Genomic DNA, 13,400 nt, shown 5'->3' on the forward strand with positions numbered 1-13,400 from the left:
AAAATACGACTTCATAAGATGTTGGTTAAGCAAATAAAAGTTCTTATGTTCAATTAAGTGCTCAGTAAATGTTAGTGATTATGATGATGTGATGACTAACTGACCATAACATGAATCCATTTCCTTCCGGTATTTAGTTCTGCAGAGGGCAAGATCTGTAGCCAACATGAGTTTAGTTCATTTGAAGGTGACTTGCTTTCCCCAATTCACTGTTTATAGGATTTGTTTCCTTAAAATTTAAAAAATTTACCAGGCTATGTCTTGGTCTCTTATATTTTGTTTGAAGCAATATGAGAAATCTCCAATTTGAGATTTTTTTCTCTCAAATATGAAAATTTGCCTTCAATTATCATATTAAAATAATATCTACAATTTTCTTAGCATGCATTGAAAATTTGCTTAGAATGGAAAATATGAAAACTGAAGATACGTATAAATAAAATAACAATCTTCTGAGGTTTTTTGCATACTTGAGAGTATAAACTATAGAATAATGTATTTTGTTTTTTTTAAATTGACATTATGAATTAAGCACGGCCAACTATTATTTAAAACTTTGCAAATAACATTACTTATTATATAGAACTGAATAGATTTACACATTGCAAATATTCCCTATATTTGGAAATTCAGACTTTTCTCTGAAAATCAATGACTTTTTACAAATTATTTTTTAAGTTCAAATTTTCTCCCTAGGACAATGGAGCAAAAATCGCTAGACACCTATTTGACATCCATTCTATCTTTCCTCCTTAATAACAGAATCTCAGTTTCATTTGAGTGATAATGTCTGGCTAAAGTACTCCATCTTGCAGCCTCTCTGGCAGATCACAGCTATGCACTTTACAATTGTTATTTTAGGATCTCTGTTATATGCAGCTAAACCTAAACCTAACTGATATGGAAAGGTTTCCTCAACCCAGAAGATATGAACATTGCAGTAGTCTTCCTTAGGTTAAAAGACAGGGGTGCGGTGGCTCATGCTTGTAATCCCAACACTTTGGGAGGCCGAGGTCAGGAGTTCAAGACCAGCCTGGCCAACATGTTGAAACCTCATCTCTACGAAAAATACAAAAATTAGCTGGGCATGGTGGTGCACTCCTGTAATCCCAGCTGCTCAGGAGGTTGAAGCAGGAGACTCGCTGGAACCTGGGAGGTGGAGGTTACAGTGAGTTAATATCACACCATTGCACTCCAGCCTGGGCAGCAGGGCGAGACTCAGTCTCAAAAACAAACAAAAAGATATGAGTATTTTAGGGATCCTCCCTTCTTGTGGCCAGATTACTTTCCAAATAACACTTTACACTTCTACCAGGAAATGTGACTCTGACCATCTCATAGAACCCTTCTTAGCATTGAGCATCATCACTTAAAAATCGGCTTAAAATAGAATCCCATTATTACTTTTATTTCATTTATTAGTAGAATTAAACTTTTTCATCAAATTTTAATTAGCTATTTAAATCTTTTTTTGAAGCCACTGAATTGCAGTTGCTCAGATTTTCCGCTGCCTGGGTGATGCCTGAGTGCTTACCATTCCCTCTGTTAGTGGACGTATTGTTACTCAGATATGCCTGTCCTTTCAATTTCCTTCCTGAATCACTTTCTCTACAGATCTTTCACATGCCTGTTGATTGTCTTTCCAAGCTCTTGGTGGACAGTTTTATAACCCCGTTCTGTATTTATTCTCCAAGACACCTCAAAGTTGTCCCCATGTTAGGTCTATATACCCAGATCCAATACTATGTTGGCTTGAAAGGCAAGTTTCCTGTAAGTCAGGGATCAGAGAAGGACCCTGAAAAAAGCAGTGAGCCCATCTATCTAGTTAATCACAATGAGTTAGTGTTGCCTAGTGTGTGAGTTACTCTGCCTGTAGGTGCTGGTGGGATCAGCATGGAGGGGCCAAATGGCCTCACCTTCAGCTTAGTTGGTTGGAAGAGACTTTTAGGTGCCAGGAATCCCGAATGGTCACTACTAGATTTTCATTAAAGAAAAAATTATTTCAACGCTTTTGAGCAAAAAGCCCAGAGAAATTACATATAATCTTGCATTGAACCCTAATGCTAGATGAGCAGACCAGTGCATATTTTGAGCCAAGAATTCATGGAAACTTTCAAACTCTGTACTCTTCTTTGTTTCTTCCATTTTTAATTTGTTATTGATACATAATAGACGTACATATTTTTAGGATACATGTGATGATTGAATACACTCATATAATTTGTAAAGATGAAATCAATATAATTGCAGCATACATCATCTTAACTATTTGTCTTTTTTTTTGTGCTAGAGACATTTGAATTATTCTCTTCTAGCCATTTTGAAACATACAATAGATTGTTACAAATTATGCTAACTCTATGGATCTATCAAACACTAGGTCTTATTTCTTCTATCAAACTGTATATTTGTATCCATTAATCAATCTCTATTCATCCATTTCTTCCTTCTACCTTTCTTGGTCTCTTGTAACCATCAATCTACTCTGTATTTCCATGAGATCTGCTTTTTAAGCTCTCTCATATGAGTGAGAACATGCAACATTTATCTTTCTGTGCTTGGCTTATTTCACTTAACATAATGACCTCCAGCTCCATCTATATTACTGCAAATGACAGAATTTCATTCCTTTTTATGGCTGAATAATATTACATACCACATTTTCTTTATCCATTCATCTATTAATGGGCACTTCGGTTGATTCCCCATTTTGGCTGTTGTGAACAGTACTGCAATAAACATGGGAGGCAGACATCTCTTCGATACCCTCATTTTCTTTCTTTTGGCTATATATCCTGTAATAGAATTGCTGGGTCATATGGTAGTTCTGTTTTTAGTTTGTTGACAAAGCTGTTCGTTTTTCATAGTGGCTAGACTAATTTATATTCCCATCAGCAGTGTCTGAGGGTTCCCCTTTCTCTGTGTTCTTGCCAGCATTTGTTACTCCCTCTCTTGTTTTAATTGGGGTGAGATAATAACTCACTGTACTTTTGATTTGTATTTCCCTGATGATTACTGATGTTGAGCATTTTTCTCATACATGTGTTGGCCATTTGTCTTTTTAAAGAAATGTATACTCATGTCTTTTGCCCACTTAAAAATCAGATTTTTTTAAAATCTTGAGTTGTTTAAGCTTCTTACATATTTTGGTTATTAATTCCTTATCAGACGGATAGTTTGCAAATACTTTCTCCCATTCTTTGGCTTGTCTCTTCACTTTGTTGATTGTTTCCTTTGCAGTGCAGAAGCCTTTCAGCTTGACATAATCCTATCTGTCAACTGTTGCTTTAGTTGCCACACAAAGAAATCAGGTCTTACACAAAGAAATCTTTGCCCAGACCAATGTTCTGGAGCGTTTCCCCAATGTTTTCTTTTAGTAGTTTCAGTTTTAGATCTTAAATTTAGGCCTTTAATCCATTTTGATTTCATTTCTGTGTATGATGAGCAAAAGGGGTCTAGTTTCATTCCTCTGCATATGAATTTTCAGTTTTCTCAGCATCATTTATTGAAGAGACAGTTCTTTCCCCATTGCATGTTCTTGGCACCTTTGTTGAAAATGGGTTGTCTATAAATACCTGGATTTATATTTGGGTCCTCTATTATTATATGTTCCATTGGTCTATGTGTCTGTTTTTTTGCCATTACCATGCTGATTTGGTTACTTCACCTTTGTAGCATATTTTGAAGTCAGGTAATATGATACCTCCAGCTTTGCTCTTCTTTGTTCAGGATTGCTTTGGCTATTCAGGATCGTTTGTGTCTTTTGTGGTTCCTTATACATTTTAGGATTAGTTTTTCTATTTCTGTGAAGAATGTCATTGATATTTTGGCAGGGATTGCATTGAATCTGTAAATTGCTTTTGGTAAAACTGTCATTTTAGTCATAATAGTTCTTCCAACAAATAAGCATAGAAAATCTTTCTATTTTAAAACGTTTCCTTCAATGTCTTTCATCAGTACTTTCCAGTTTTCCTTGTTTCCTTTGCTGGTGAAATTGAGGTCTAAGTGTCTCACATTCTTTGTAGCTGTTGTAAATGGGATTGCTTTCTTAATTTCTTTTTCAGATTCTTTGCTTTTGGCATATATGCATGAATTTCTTATGTTGATTTTTGTATCCTGCACCTTTGCTAAATTTATCAGTTCTAACAATTTTTTGGTGGAATCTTTATTTTTTAAATATAAGATCATGTCATCTTTGAACAAGTCTACCTTACCTTACTCCTTTCCAGAGTGGGTGCCCTTTATTCCTTTCTCTTGCCTAATTCCTCTGGCCAGAACTTCTAGCACTATATTGAATAAAAGTGGTGAAAGTATGTATCCTTGTCTTCTTCCAGATCTTTGAACAAAGGCTTTCACTTTTTTCCCTCATTCAGTGCTATGTTAGTTGTGGGCTTGTCATACATGGTCTTTATTATTTTGAGGTATGTTCCTTCTATATCCAGTTTGTTGAGGGGTTTTATCATAAAAGGATGTGAATTTTGTCAAATGCTTTTTCTGCATTTATTGAAACGATCATACGGTTTTTGTTTTTTATTCTGTTAATGGGATGTATCACATGGATTGATTTGTATGTGATGAGTCATCCTGGTATCCCTGTGGTGAATCCCACTTGATCTTGGTAAATACTCTTTTTAATGTGTTGTTGAATTAGGTTTGCTAGTGTTTTGTTGAGGATGTTTGTTTCTATGTTCATCAGTGATATTGGCCTGTAGTTTTCTTTTTTTGTTGTTGTCGTGCCCCTGTCTGGCTTTGGTATTAGGGTAATGCTGGCCCTGTAGAATGAATTTGGAAATATTCCCTCCTTTTTGATTTTTTTGAAAAGTTTAAGCATAATTGGTGTTCGTTCTTGCTTAAATATTTGGTAGAATGCAGCAGTGAGGTCATCAGGTCCTGAATTTTTCTCCGATGGGAGACTTTTTATTATGGCTTCAGTCTTATTATTCATTATTGGATTGTTGCAGTTTTCTACTTCTTCATGGTTCACTCTTAGTAGTATGTATTTGGGAATTTGTCCATTTTTTTCCTAGGTTTTCCAATTTGTTGATGTATGGTTGTCCATAATAGTTGCTAATAACTTTTTGTATTTCTGAGGACTCAGCTGTTACGTCTTGTTTTTTGTTTCTTACATTATTTATTTGAGTATCCTTTCTTTTTTTCTTAGCTATTCTAGCTTTGTTTATACTCTCAAAAAAGCTGATTCTTCATTTTGTTGATTTTTTTTTTTTTTTTTTTTTGTTTTGTTTTTTGTTTTTTTTTTGAGACAGAGTTTCGCTCTTGTTACCCAGGTTGGAGTGCAATGGCGCGATCTTGGCTCACCGCAACCTCCACCTCCTGGGTTCAGGCAATTCTCCTACCTCAGCCTCCTGAGAAGCTGGGATTACAGACACGCGCCACCATGCCCAGCTAATTTTTTGTATTTTTAGTAGAGACGGGGTTTCACCATGTTGACCAGGATGGTCTCAATCTCTTGACCTCGTGATCCACCCGCCTCAGCCTCCCAAAGTGCTGGGATTACAGGCATGAGCCACCGTGCTTGGCGATCTTTTGGTATTTTTAAGGTATCAGTTTAATTGGTTTCTGCTCTGCTCTTTATTATTCCTTTGTTCTGTTTATTTTGGGTTTGGGTTGTTCTTGCTTTTTCTAGTTCCTTGAGGTACTTCATTAGGTTGTTTACTTGAAGTCTTTCTACTTTTTTGATATAGGTATTTATTGCTATAAACTTCCCTCTTAGTAATGCTTTTACTGTACCTCCTACATTTTGGTATGCTGTATGTCCATTTGATTTGTTTCAAGAAATTTTAAAACTTCTTTCTTGATTTCTGCACTGACCCATTATTGTTCAGGAGCATGTGATTTAATTTTCATGTGTTTGTGTAGTTTCTGAGGTTCCTCTTGCTATTGATTTTGTTTTATTCTGTTGTGGTCAGAAAAGATACTTCATATGATTTCTACTTTTTTGAAATTGTTGACACTTGTTTTGTGGCTTAACATAGGGTCTATTCTGGAGAATGTTCCATGTGCTGATGAAAAGAATACGTATTCTGCAGCAGTTGAATAAAGTGTTCAAAAGATGTCAGTTAGGCCATGGGGTCAGTGTGTAGTTTATTTACAACATTTCCTTGTTGGAATGACATGTCCATTATGGAGAGTTGGATATTGAAGTCTCCTATTATGATCATATTGCAGTCTATCTCTCATTTTAAATCTATTAATGTTTGTTTTATATATTTGGGAGTTCTGGTGTTGGGTGCATAGATATTTATAATTTTCACGGCCTCTTGCTAAATTGACCCCTTTATCATTATATAGTGACCTTCTTTATCTCTTTTTACAGTCTTTGATTTGTAGTCTATTTTATCTGATGTAAGCATAGCTACTCCTGCCCTTTATGATTTCTGGTTGCATGACATATCTTTTTCCACCTCCACACTTTCAGTCAATATGTGTCTTTATAGCTGAAGTGGTTTTCTTAGAGGCAGCCTACAGTTGGGTCTTGGTTCTTTATTAATTCAGCCACTGTTTCCCTTTTAATTACAGAATTGAGTATATTTACATTTGTTGTTATTGATAAGTAAGGACTGACTACTGCCATTTTTTTGCTTGTTTTCTGGTTGGGTTTTAACTGCTCTCTTCCTTTCTCCCTGTCTTCCTTTGTGGTTAAGTGTTTTTCTCTGGTAGTATGTTTTAATTTTTTGCTTTTTATTTTTAGTGAATCTATTATAGGTTTTTGCATTTTGGTTGCCATGAGGCTTACAAAAAAAAATCTTACAGATGTAACAAGTTATTTTAAGGAGGTGACAACTTATCTTAGAGTACAAAGAATAGAAACAAAGAACAAATAATAATTTTAAAAAACCTCTACAATTTAACTCCATCCTCTCAACATTTGGATTTTATGTTGTCTCAATTTACATATTTTATATTACTTATCTCTTAATGGGTTGCTATAGGTATTATTGTTTTTGATCAATTTGTCTTTCGAGCTTCCTAATAGAGTTATGAGTAGATTGCATACCACAATTAGAAAAAGTATTAGAGTATTCTGGGTTTGTCTGTGTACTTAATCTTACCGGTGTGTTTTATATCTTCAAATGTTTCCTTTTTGCATATTAGTTTTTGTTTTTGCCTTTCAGGTTGAAGAACTCTAGCATTTCTTGTATGATGGATCTGGTGGTAGTGAATTCTTTTAGTCTTTGTTTCTCTTCTTCATGCCTAAAGGATAACTTTTCTGGATACAGAATTCCTGGTAGATAGTTTTTGTTTTTTGTTTTGTTTTTTTTTTTCCTTTTAGCACTTTGAAAATGTCATGCCACTCCTTCTTGGTCTACGTGATTTCCATTAAGAAGTCTGTTGCCTGATGAATTGCAGCTCCTTGATATGTTCTTTGCTTCTATTCTTCTATTCTCTGCTGCTTTCAGAATGCTATCTTTGTCCTTGACCTTTGAGAGTTTGATTATTACATGTTTTGGGATAGCCTTATTTCGGTTGAATTTGTTTAATGTTCTCTGATCTTTCTGTATCTGGATGGATGTATACCACTTTCTCAAGTTCTGAAAAGTTTTCTGTTATTTCTTTGAATAAGTTTTCTACTTCTTGCCATTGCTCAATTCATTTTGAACACCAGTAATTCTTAGATTTGGTATTCTGAGGTAATTTTCTATGTCTTGTAGGTGATCTTTGTTCCTTTTTGTTCTTTCTTCTGTTTTATCCTCTGTGTATTTTCAAATAGCCTGTCTTTGAGCTCACAGATTCTTTCCTCTGCTTGATTCAGTCTGCTGTTGAGAAACTGTAATACATTTTTCATTTCCGCAAATGTGTTTCTCAGTTCCAAGATTTGTTTTATTTTTTAAATTATTTCAATTTCTATGTTAAATTTCCTTGATAAATTTCTGAATTGCTTTTCCGGAGTTATACTGAAGATCATTGGAGATCACTGAGTTTCTTTAAAATTATTATCTTCAGTTCTTAGTCAGGGAGTGCACATATTGCTCTCTTATTAGGGTCAATCATTAATTCTTTGCTTTGCCCACTGAGGAGGTCACGGTTTTCTGTTTGCTGTTTTTCTTATTGATATACAGGTATGTCTTTGCATTGAAGGATTAGTTATTTATTGCAGTCTTCTCTGTGTGGCTTTTTGTTTTGCTTTTATTGGATATGTTTGTGAAGGGATTCTTTGTAATTTACCTATTGATATCTTTCTTTTCCCCCCCTACTATTTACAGTTGCCTCCTTTTTGACACTAGATGGCCCATTAAGCCCAGGTTTGCCTCAGTTCTAGTAAACAATCAGATTGCTGCCCATTCTGAATGGAGGAGGTCCCAAAGGGGTTATTCCAGGACTATGGAAAGGCCAAATAAGGGCTCACACCAAGGAGATCTGTGGAACAAGCTTTCCGTGGCACGGTGCTGCTGAACACTCACCCTGACTTGGTGACTCCTTTGGCTGAGCTGTGTCGCAGAGGTTCCAGGGGTGGTGGTCTTTCCTCCTTGCTTTGTCTATGGTTGCTCTCAGGGACAGTTCTCCCTTCAGGCACCCCCAGCGCTTCTTGTGGGTTGAGGCAGAGACAAATCTCCTGCCAGGGATCCCACAATGATGGGGAAGCTGGTTGTCTACTTCCATTTCACTTTTTCCAATGTAGAAATCATGAGTTGGGGGAAAATTTTCCATGCACTTGGTGCCTGGTAGATTGAGGGGAGAAGCATTGTGGATATGAAAGTCTGATTCTTTTACCATCTGCTCAGAGTTTTTTCACTGCTTTGTGGCCCTGGGAGCTGTCTTATCCTTATATTTAAGTTCTGGGATATTGCTGGTGATCGTCTTGGTGCTGCACACGTTTTAAATTTTCTGTGGCAGGAAGTGAAGCCAGCTTGCTTCTATACTACTATTTTGGAAATGGACCTCATGATACTCTCCTGAGATGTTGACAAAGGTTGTTCTCCCTTTTTCTTAAACAGGCATTTTAATACTATGTTCCAGTATTTAGGAACTTGATGATGAATTGATCTTCCTCTTATTTAACCTAAATTCCCCTGTAATTTAAAATTATTTCCCATTCTAACTCAAAAGAGATATTAAATCATTAAAGTTTCTTTTTTTTTTCTTTTATTTTACTGCATTTTAGGTTTTGGGGTACATGTGAAGAACATGCAAGATTGTTGCATAGGTACACATGTGGCAGTGTGATTTGCTGCCTTCCTCCCCATCACCTGACATGGATGAACCTGGAAACCATAATTCTCAGAAAACTGACACAAGAGCAGAAAATAAAGTTTCTTCTTATTTAGGGATGTGCTATGAATGAAAGCCACCCGTAAATATTAAAACACATGCACCAATAATAAATATATTTTCAAGTTTGGGCAGGGGTGACCATATCACTCATGAAGTAGAGCAAAACTGAATTTTCTACCAATATAAATATGTATATTTATATATATATTGCAACTATAATCTTTATTTAAGGGCATGTATTCAGAGAGTACAGATTGTTTCACTTCAGTTTAGTATCACTTAAAGAAATGAGAAAATTGCATCCCCGTCCCCGTCCCCCTCCCCTCCTTTCTACACTATTAAGGGATTAGCAGGCCAGCTGTAGCATTTGAGACATCAGTATGCAATGATGATAGCTGACCTGAGTATGCAAAATGTTCAATTAAGTTTAAAAGCAATGACTTAAATTGGTCTTAACAGTTAATTAGCACTTACTATGTACCAGGCCATTAATATTTTCTAATTTGATCCTCACAAGAATCCTATGAAGTATAGCTAATTACTGTTAGCCTTTAGAAAAATATGTTTAGCACAATGCTTGGCTTATAATCAAACCTCAGTAAATCAGACCTCACCTGTCATTTTTATTTTACATCTAAGGAAAATGAGGTCAAAATTTAAGGCCACTTACATTTAGGTCACACATATAGTTCATGGCAGACCTAGGATTTAAGCAAACAATAACTCCTTTCTTGGTGATTTGTCTCTCAAAAGTTTTTAACAACTCATGTTTGCTGACCAGCTAGCAGAGGTAAACTTCCACTTTCAATAATGTACTAGGTAATTCAGAGAACATCCAGAAAAGTTATTAAAACGTGGAAATAATTCTACCAAAAGTAGGGTTACCAGATCAAATACAGGACACCCAGTTAAAATTGAGTTTCAGATAAACAAGGAATAAATTTTTAGTACAAGCAGGTTTCAATCACTGCATGGAATACACATATACTAAAAATATTATTCATTTTTTATTATAAATTCAAATTTAATTAGGTGCCCTGAAAGTTTTTCCCCCTAGATCTAGAAACCCTAGCCTGAAGGCATCAGAGACCTAGCAAGGCAGTGGAAAATAAAATAATGAGGTCAAGATACAGAAGATGAAAACTCAGAGATAAGCCCAGGATTTGTGGTTCTCTAGGGGTAAATGTGTTAATTCTGAAAGAAGCATCTGAGAGGCTGAGAAGCTGAAAAGAATGTCTGACAGATTTGTAGGACTAAGGGGATAAACTTAAAAATCTAATGCCTGTCAAAAAGGAAAGCTCTGGTAAATCCCTCATGATTCAAGGTGGGACTCTGAATAAGTGAAGATTTACACTGTTGAGAAATATACCAGCCTGAGACCTCTGAATCATCTCAAGCCTTAAAATTCAATTGAGATTATTCTGGATTGCTAGCCATTGGTCAGAAGAAAATGTAAAACCTCTCAGACGGAAAGTGGCATCATTCTAAGCCTCAATTGATTTCTACAAGTTTTCATTTACATTGTACAGTTCTTAATTAAAATTGACCAAGCACGTGCTAAGACAAGGCAATGTTAAAAAAAGAAAAGAAAAGAAAAGAAAACAGCTGACAAAAAAAAAAAAAAAAAAAAAAAAAAAAAAAAAAAAAAAAAGCAGATACATAGAATTTTCTGATATCAGAGTCATCAGATACAGGCATATATGTTCAGTAACAAGTAGAAGTCACTCCTGGGAATCTCACCCCTATCCCCCACAGCAGCCATAGCAAGACCTGCCCTAAAAGAGTCTGAGCTCAGACATGTCTAGCCCTGACCCCACCTGGTGGTCCTTCCCTACCCACCCTGGTAGTGGAAGACAAAGGGCATATAATCTTGGGAGTTCTAAGGCCCACCCACCAGCAGTCCCTCTCAATACTACTACAGCTGATGCTTTCTGGAAAGCGCCACCTCCTGGTAGGAGGCCAACCAGCTCAAAAAAAGAGCATCCTACAGAATCCATTGCATTCTTCACCACTTCCACATGAACAGGCACTGGTATTTATAGCTGAGAGACCCACAGATGGTTCACATCACAGAACTCTGTGCAGATAACCCCCAGTACCAGCCCAGAGGCAGGTAGACTTATTGGGTGGCTAGACCAAGAAGAGAGACAACAATCACTGTAGTTTGGCTCACAGGGAGCAGCACCCATAGGAAAAGGGGGACAGTACTAAATCAGGGGAACACTCCAGGGGCAAATGAATCTGAACAACAGCCTTTGGCCCTAGACCATCCCTCTGATAGAACCTACCCAAATGAGAAGGAACCAGAAAACCAACCCTGGTAATATGACAAAACAGGATTCATCAGCACGCCCCAAAAATCACACTAGCTCACCAGCAATGGATCCAAACCAAGAAGAAATCCCTGATTTGCCTGAAAGAGAATTCAGGAGGTTAGTTATAAAGCTAATCAAGAAGGGACAAGAGCAAGGTGAAGCCCAATGCAAGGAAATCCAAAAAATAATACAAAAGGTAAAGAGAGAAATATTCATGGGTATAGTTAGCTTAAAGAAAATAATACAAAATTTAGGAAACTTTGAACATACTTTTAGAAATGTGAAATGCTTTAGAAAATCACAGCAATAGAACTGAACAAGTAGAAGAAAGAAATTCAGAGCTCAAAGACAAGGTCTTCAAATTAACTCAATCCAAAAAAGACAAAGAAGAAAGAATGAGAAAATATAAACAAAGCCTCCAAGGAGTCTGGCATTATATTAAATGACCAAACCTAAGAATAATTGCTGTTTCTGAGGAAGACGATAATTCTAAAAGTCTGGAAAAACATTTGGGGGAATAATTGAGGAAAACTTCCCCAGCCTTGTGAGAGACCTAGATAGCCAAAAACAAGAAGCACAAAGAAGACTTGGAAAATTCACTACAAAAAGATCTTTGCGTAGACACATTGTCATCAGGTTATCTAAAGTTAAGATGAAGGAACGAATATTAAGAGCAGTGAGATAGAAGCACCGGGTAACATATATATATATATATATATATATATATAAAAGCCTATTAGATTAACAGCAGATTTCTCAGTAGAAAACCTACAAGCTAGAAGGGAATGGAGCCCTATTTTAAGCTTCCTCAAACTGAACAATTATCAGCGAAGAATTTTGTATTCAGCGAAACTAAGCACCATATATGACAGAAATATATAGTCTTTTTCAGACAGACAAATGCTGAGAGAATTCTCCATTACCAAACCACCACTTCAAGAACTGCCAAAAGGAGCTCTAAATCTTGAAACAAATCCTGGAAACACATCAAAACAGAACCTCTTTAAAGCGTAAATCCCACAGGACCTATAAAACAAAAATACAAGTTAAAAAGCAAAAATAAAAACAAAAACAGGTGTGTGATCCAAGATGGCCGTTTAGGAACAGCTCAGAATTGCAGCTCCCAGTGAAAGTGCAGAGGGTGAGTGGATGCCGAATTTCCAGATGGATTTTTATTGCCCACAGACCAGGAGATTCCCAGGCAGAAGAGCCCCACGGGTCGCCAGCATGCCTGTTTCCGCCGGCACGGTTGTTTTGGTCAGCGTGACTGTTTTGGCCAGCATGGCTGCTTTGCCAGCACCCTGGCACAGCAGTTCTCCATGCAAAATACACTGGTCCAGGTGCCCTTTTAGCTGGCGATTAGAGCAGTGGGAAGGCACAGTCACTCATTCATCAGATTAAAAAAGGGACTGAAACAGGGAGCCAGGCCAGGAGATTCGGGGGGATAAAAAGCCCCACGAATCTCAGCGCCACTGTTTCAGGTGGCACAGTGAGTCACCACATGGGAAATCACACAGATCCTGGCGCCTTTTCAACAGGCGACTGGAACACCTGGGAGAGAGACGACCGTCCAACTAAAAAAAAAAAAAAAAGAAGCTCAGAGGCAGGGAGCCAGGTGATCAGGCTTGGCTGGTCCCAACCCCACACAAAAAAAACCAGCAATTGGAAATGCTCTGGGTTGAGAGTTTCACAGCAAGCACAGCTGAACCCCGGACGGTCCAGCTCTGTGGGGGAGGGGCGTCTGCCATTACCGAGACACTCCACCACTACGGAGGTAGTCCACCATTGCTGAGGCAGCCCACCATTGCTGAGGCAACCTGCCATTACAGAGAGAGTTCACCATTACAGAGGTGG

At 37.1% G+C, this 13,400-nt stretch overlaps 1 protein-coding gene across 11 annotated transcripts in view; it reads right to left on the bottom strand.

Annotated features, from left to right (window-relative positions):
- Positions 1–13,400, bottom strand: part of HECW1 (HECT, C2 and WW domain containing E3 ubiquitin protein ligase 1) — a 600,315-nt gene that overhangs the window by 204,246 nt on the left and 382,669 nt on the right. The gene's annotated exons all lie outside the window — the stretch shown is intronic.

This window comes from Saimiri boliviensis, chromosome 10 (genome assembly GCF_048565385.1).
Source record: "Saimiri boliviensis isolate mSaiBol1 chromosome 10, mSaiBol1.pri, whole genome shotgun sequence".
Classification (NCBI taxonomy): domain Eukaryota; kingdom Metazoa; phylum Chordata; class Mammalia; order Primates; family Cebidae; genus Saimiri; species Saimiri boliviensis.